A 6,493-nucleotide genomic window follows, 5' to 3' on the forward strand; every position below is an offset into this window, starting at 1 on the left:
CCCAGATAGTCACAATCTCCAGCGGTCATCGCCAAGACATATCTACTAACCCGAGGCATTATAGCCACATAGATAATTGTTGCCGTGGGCGGTCACCAGGCTAGAGGTCATGGCTGTCGGCCCATCACAACCCTATACCACATTTACGGAGTACTACCTAAATGTGTTTGCCGGGGTGAGGACTACCTCCTGAGTCCCGCCTTGCTAGATGGCTGGTTAATACAGTGACTACACTACCACTCACAAGATGGGGATGAATGGTCCACTATCATTCATTGTCATATCAACTTTTGAAGTTATTTATTGTATTGAGCATGCTTTGTGTCTTCAGTGTCGGTAGTCATTGTGTAGTCACCGACATGTGATTAAATGGTCGAACATTAGCTCCTATCCCTGCCTTTCGATTTTCTTTCAGTTCAGAGCACATAAAGTAGTGTATTGAGTTACTTTCAACCACTTCTTCGTCTAACTCATTCCACTTATTAAAAATACATGAATGCTATTCCTATTTGTAACTCTATTGTCGACATTATCATTATCCTTTACAATTATATATGTCGTTATCATGTCTCCCCTTCTCCAGTGTGGTGCGGTTCAATTCCCTTAAGTTCTTCTCGTAACTTTTCTCAGCTCGGGAACAAGTCTTCTGATTGATTGATGAAGATTAAGCCACCCAAGAGGTGGCACAGGCATAAATAGTCTGTAAGAACCTTGCTGCATTTCTTTGGATTTTATGTAGCTCCATTTATGGTGATAATCCCCCGACACCATTCCACCGGTGCCGCCGGAGTGCAGTTGTCACACGAGTGACGGCCCCTGCACTCGTTGTTGTTGTTTTAGATTTAGCTACTCAGAACGAAGTGTCCATGTCTGAGAATGAAGCTATGTTGGTATTGGGAATCTATAGATGGCACCAAAAGTCAAGGAGGATTTAAGGGATTTACTGGAGAACTTGGCAAAGGTATATTCACAATAGTCAAATTCAAATTCAAATTCAAATGTTTATTTATGTAAAGTACATACATACATACAAGAAGTGATACAAATATTGATGAATTTATAGATAGAGCTAGTACATACAATGCCTAAAGCCACTATTACGCAAAGCGTTTCGGGCAGGAAAAACACTAAAGACTAAAACTTAATACTAATTGAGATTAAAGTATAAAATGTGCTGAGAAAATATATAAATAAAAAAGGGGGGAACATGGCAGAAAAACAGCAAAAATACAATTTGGTCGACAAACAGCATTGTTTAAAAAAAATAAGACATGGGTTGACATTATAGGGGAAAGGTAGGTTACAGGGAGTTAATTAGGTAGTGCTTAGTTTTTATCTTAAACTGGTCGAGAGAGGTACAGTCTTTAACATGATTGTTTTATATATATATATATATATATATATATATATATATATATATATATATATATATATATATATATATATATATATATATTTAATATTTATATTTATATATAAATATTTTATATATATATATATATATATATATATATATATATATATATATATATATATAATTTAATATTTATATTTATATATAAATATATATATATATATATATATATATATATATATATATATATATATATATATATATATATATATTTAATATTTATATTTATATATAAATATATATATAAATATTTTATATTTATATATATATATATATATATATATATATATATATTTAATATTTATATTTATATATAAATATATATAAATATTTTATATTTATATATATATATATATATATATATATATATATATATATATATATATATATATATATATATATATATATATATATATATAACTGAATAGAACTTACGTATCTCCGATTTTATATCTACATTTGAGTGAGGTGGAAGGGGTGATGTGGCATTAACACAAGACAGAACAAAGTGTGGTATTAATAGGGTATTAATTTCATCAACACAAGACAGAACAAGAGTATTAATAGGGTATTAATTTCATCAACACAAGACAGAACACGAAACAATGGATATTGAATAGAAGTGTTTGTAGAAAGCCTATTGGTCCATATTTCTTGATGCTTCTATATTGGAGCGGAGTCTTGAGGTGGGTAGAATATAGTTGTGCAATAATTGGCTGTTGATTGCTGGTGTTGACTTCTTGATGTGTAGTGCCTCGCAAACGTCAAGCCGTCTGCTATCGCTGTATCTATCGATGATTTCTGTGTTGTTTACTAGGATTTCTCTGGCGATGGTTTGGTTGTGGGAAGAGATTATATGTTCCTTAATGGAGCCCTGTTGCTTATGCATCGTTAAACGCCTAGAAAGAGATGTTGTTGTCTTGCCTATATACTGGGTTTTTTGGAGCTTACAGTCCCCAAGTGGGCATTTGAAGGCATAGACGACGTTAGTCTCTTTTAAAGCGTTCTGTTTTGTGTCTGGAGAGTTTCTTATGAGTAGGCTGGCCGTTTTTCTGGTTTTATAGTAAATCGTCAGTTGTATCCTCTGATTTTTGTCTGTAGGGATAACGTTTCTATTAACAATATCTTTCAGGACCCTTTCCTCCGTTTTATGAGCTGTGGAAAAGAAATTCCTGTAAAATAGTCTAATAGGGGGTATAGGTGTTGTGTTAGTTGTCTCTTCAGAGGTTGCATGGCTTTTCACTTTCCTTCTTATGAAGGAAAGATATATATATATATATATATATATATATATATATATATATATATATATATATATATATATATATATATATATATATATATATAATATTTTACACATGAGAGGATGTGCAGTGACTTAATATCTAACATATTCAGAGATTTGAGTAGGGGTACTGAGTGATGTCTGCGGCCAGAGTTGGATATTGTCCTAATAGCAGCTTTGTGTTGAGTAATTAGAGGACGTAAATGATTTTGGGTAGTAGAACCCCAAGCACAAATACCATAGTTGAGATAAGGAAAGATGAGGGAGTAATAAAGTGTCACCAGGGCAGGGGGAGGTACATAATATCTGATCTTAGAAAGAATGCCAACAGTTTTTTAAACTTTTTTGATATATTAAGAATGTGTCCCGGGAAATTCAGTTTGTGGTCAATGAGAACGCCAAGGAATTTGCCCTCTATTTTGTTACAAATTTAGGTATTATTTATCCTGACATTTATTTGATTTGAGGATTTATTGCCAAACAAAATATAGAAAGTTTTGTCAATGTTGAGGGTGAGTTTGTTGGCAGTTAGCCAAAGATGGACTTTATTTAGCTCAGTATTCACTGTGACATTAAGAGCAAGGGGGTCAGGACTGGAATAAATGAAGGTTGTGTCGTCAGAATATAGAATTGGTTTGAGGTGTCGGGAGGCATTTGGAAGGTCATTAATGTAGATGAGAAAGAGGAGAGGGCCAAGTATGCTGCCCTGAGGAACACCAATGTTGATGGGTATGGTGGGAGAAATTGAATTATTCACAGAAACATACTGGAGCCTGTCAGTAAGGTAAGATTTGAGGTATTGCAGGGAGTGTCCTCTGATTCCATAATGATGTAATTTAAGGTTTTAGTGGTTGACAGTGTCAAACGCCCAACGCAGGTCTACAAATAACTACAATAATCATACTAATAAGTGCATATCATTAGTGCTTTTTTTGGGCCTGAAGCCATATTGACAAGAGCTAAGTATATTGTGTTTGGCTAGATAAGAGTAAAGCTGCTTGTAGATTAGTTATCACACTATTGAATATTACTGCAAAAAACTAAGAAAAAATCAATCAGAGACATTGAAATAATTAGGTAATAATATCTTTGTGGCAACTCCCACCTGTCAGCTCAGGTGATGCTGACCGCCACTGACGACCGCTCTGTCAACGCCCACATTTTGACAGACTTCTTCGGCCTATTGCGGCCAAAATATGTCACCTACGATTATTTTTTTCCCCGTGCTCAGGGAACACAAATTAACATTTCTAGAAGATGAAATAATTTTTAGAATTATTTTTTTTCTTGCGCACAGGGGTGTAAATCTCCTCAGGACCCCTTAGCAGCTTAAGAAATATGGAGCAGCCTACCTGCCGAACACCGAACGAACCTTTTGCTATAAGACAAATGAAAAGAAAATATTGAGCAAATTTGAAGAAAGAAAAATGTCATAAAGGTTTGTTCAGTGTATGTAAGGTAGGCTGCTCCATTACTTAAAACATCGAATATCATAGTGATGTTTATTAGTGGTAGAACGGATTAATTTGATTCCCATTATTGTCAATAGGGACATTCGTTTTGTATGACGTCCGTTTCACATGACGATCATGGCTCCGGAACGGATTAAATTCGTTATTCGAGGTACCACTGTATATACAAAATAGCTTACTTTGGGTGTGGCAACATGGAGAAGATGCAATGTGACGTCACCGATACGTGTTTGCCCATGCAGGAAGCTTCCAAAGGCAGTCGCACAGGTGATTCAAGATTAGTGAGTTGCCACAAATATATTTTAATTAATTTTTCAATGCATTTTCAATGCTTTCTAATTACTTTTTTTATAGTAACTGATGCCCATTTGTGTCCTTTACAATATGTAAACAGTAGAACGGTCATAATGGTTCAAGAAACTGTGATACATGTATCACTAATGTGTCCACAAAAATATTTATTGTCGCAATTTTACTTGTTCAATATTCAAATTATTTACACTATGTACATTCTCACACACTATTTACAGTCATACACCATATTACACACTCAGTACTTTGAAAGTGAGTGAAATCAAAGAAGCAGTCCATGGTACACAGTGCAACTTTGCACTCGATGCACCTGGTACACATAGATTTTCACTGTCTGTTTCTTCGTTCTGTGTCCTTGCAAACAATGCACTCGTGAACATCTTTGGCTTTAGTTTCTGTAGGTGGTATGTAGCCAAGCTTGTTTAGTGTAATGTAGTCTTGAAAAAATCTAGGAAAAGATTAACGACAAAATTCTGTCCTGGTACAAAGTAATCGCAAAATTTTTGTCTGATATCACTGAACACTTTTTGCACTTTCCAAAGTTGATCATTTCAATCAGCATTTGCAATGCTTTCAAAGTGTAGGCACCAAAGAAATATCAGGAACCTGTCTCATGACATGTATTTGTTGAACACTGGGCTTGAAACAGCGCAAAATTTGTTCCAATAATCGTGTATTACATGTTACACGGAATGTTTCATAAGCAGACACAGTGCTAACAACACACACAACTTGGCCACAGTGGTGTCCTTCCAACCTGTCATATGTGAAGGAGGTAATAAGTCACCTGCAATAAGTTGCAGTTGCAATGCATACCTGTTGGTTTTGTCAAAAAGATGTTGCATGAGTGGCTCATCAAAATAAGCCATAAAATATTCCCTTTCACCTGTATATGAGAAAGTGGGTGCAACACCATCTGAATCATCAAATTGTAGTTTGTGTGGTACAAAATTTTCACAGTCCTCCTTCGCAAATTCACCCGTGCTCCTTGTACTGGCACCACCACCACTGGCATAGTAACACGACCATGGAAGCCGCTAACACTCTGTTCATCTATGATACCTGCTTGATGGGGTTCTGGGAGTTCTTCTACTCCCCAAGGCCAGCCTAGGGCCAGGCTTGACTTGTGAGAGTTTGGTCCACTAGGCTGTTGCTTGGAGCGGCCCGCAGGCCCACATACCCACCACAGCCCGGTTGGTTCAGCACATTTTTTTGAAAACAGTCTAGTTTTCTCTTGAAGATGTCCACGGTTGTTCCGGTAATATTTCTTATAGTCGCTGGGAGGACGTTGAACAACCGTGGACCTCTGATGTTTATACAGTGTTCTCTAATTGTGCCTATGGCACCTCTGCTCTTCACTAGTTCTATTCTGCATTTTCTTCCATATCGTTCACTCCAGTATGTTGTTATTTTACTGTGTAGATTTGGGACCAGGCCCTCCAGTATTTTCCATGTCTATATTATTTGGTATCTCTCTCGTCTCCTTTCTAGTGAGTATATTTGGAGAGCTTTGAGACGATCCCAATAATTTAGGTGCTTTATCGCGTCTATGCATGCCGTATATGTTCTCTGTATTCCCTCTATTTCAGCAATCTCTCCTGCTCTGAAGGGGAAAGTGAGTACTGAGCAGTATTCTAGATGGGATAATACAAGTGACTTAGAGTACAACCATTGTGATGGGATCCCTGGATTTGAAAGTTCTCGTAATCAATTCTATCATTTTTCTGGCTGCCGCAATATTTGCTTGGTTATGCTCCCTAAACGTTAGGTCGTTGGACATTATTATTTACATCATTATTCCCAAATCCTTGACATGCTGTTTTCCTACTATGGGCAGATTCGATTGTGTTTTGTACCCTGTATTATGTTTCAGATCCAAATTTTTGCCGTACCTGAGTACCTGGAATTTATCACTGTTAAACATCATGATATTTGTTATCATGTTCAACATTTATTATGCTACTTGTAACAGAAGCTGCATCACTGAACCCAGAAAACTATTCATATATA

The sequence above is a fragment of the Procambarus clarkii genome, chromosome 91, assembly GCF_040958095.1.
Source record: "Procambarus clarkii isolate CNS0578487 chromosome 91, FALCON_Pclarkii_2.0, whole genome shotgun sequence".
NCBI classification, from domain to species: domain Eukaryota; kingdom Metazoa; phylum Arthropoda; class Malacostraca; order Decapoda; family Cambaridae; genus Procambarus; species Procambarus clarkii.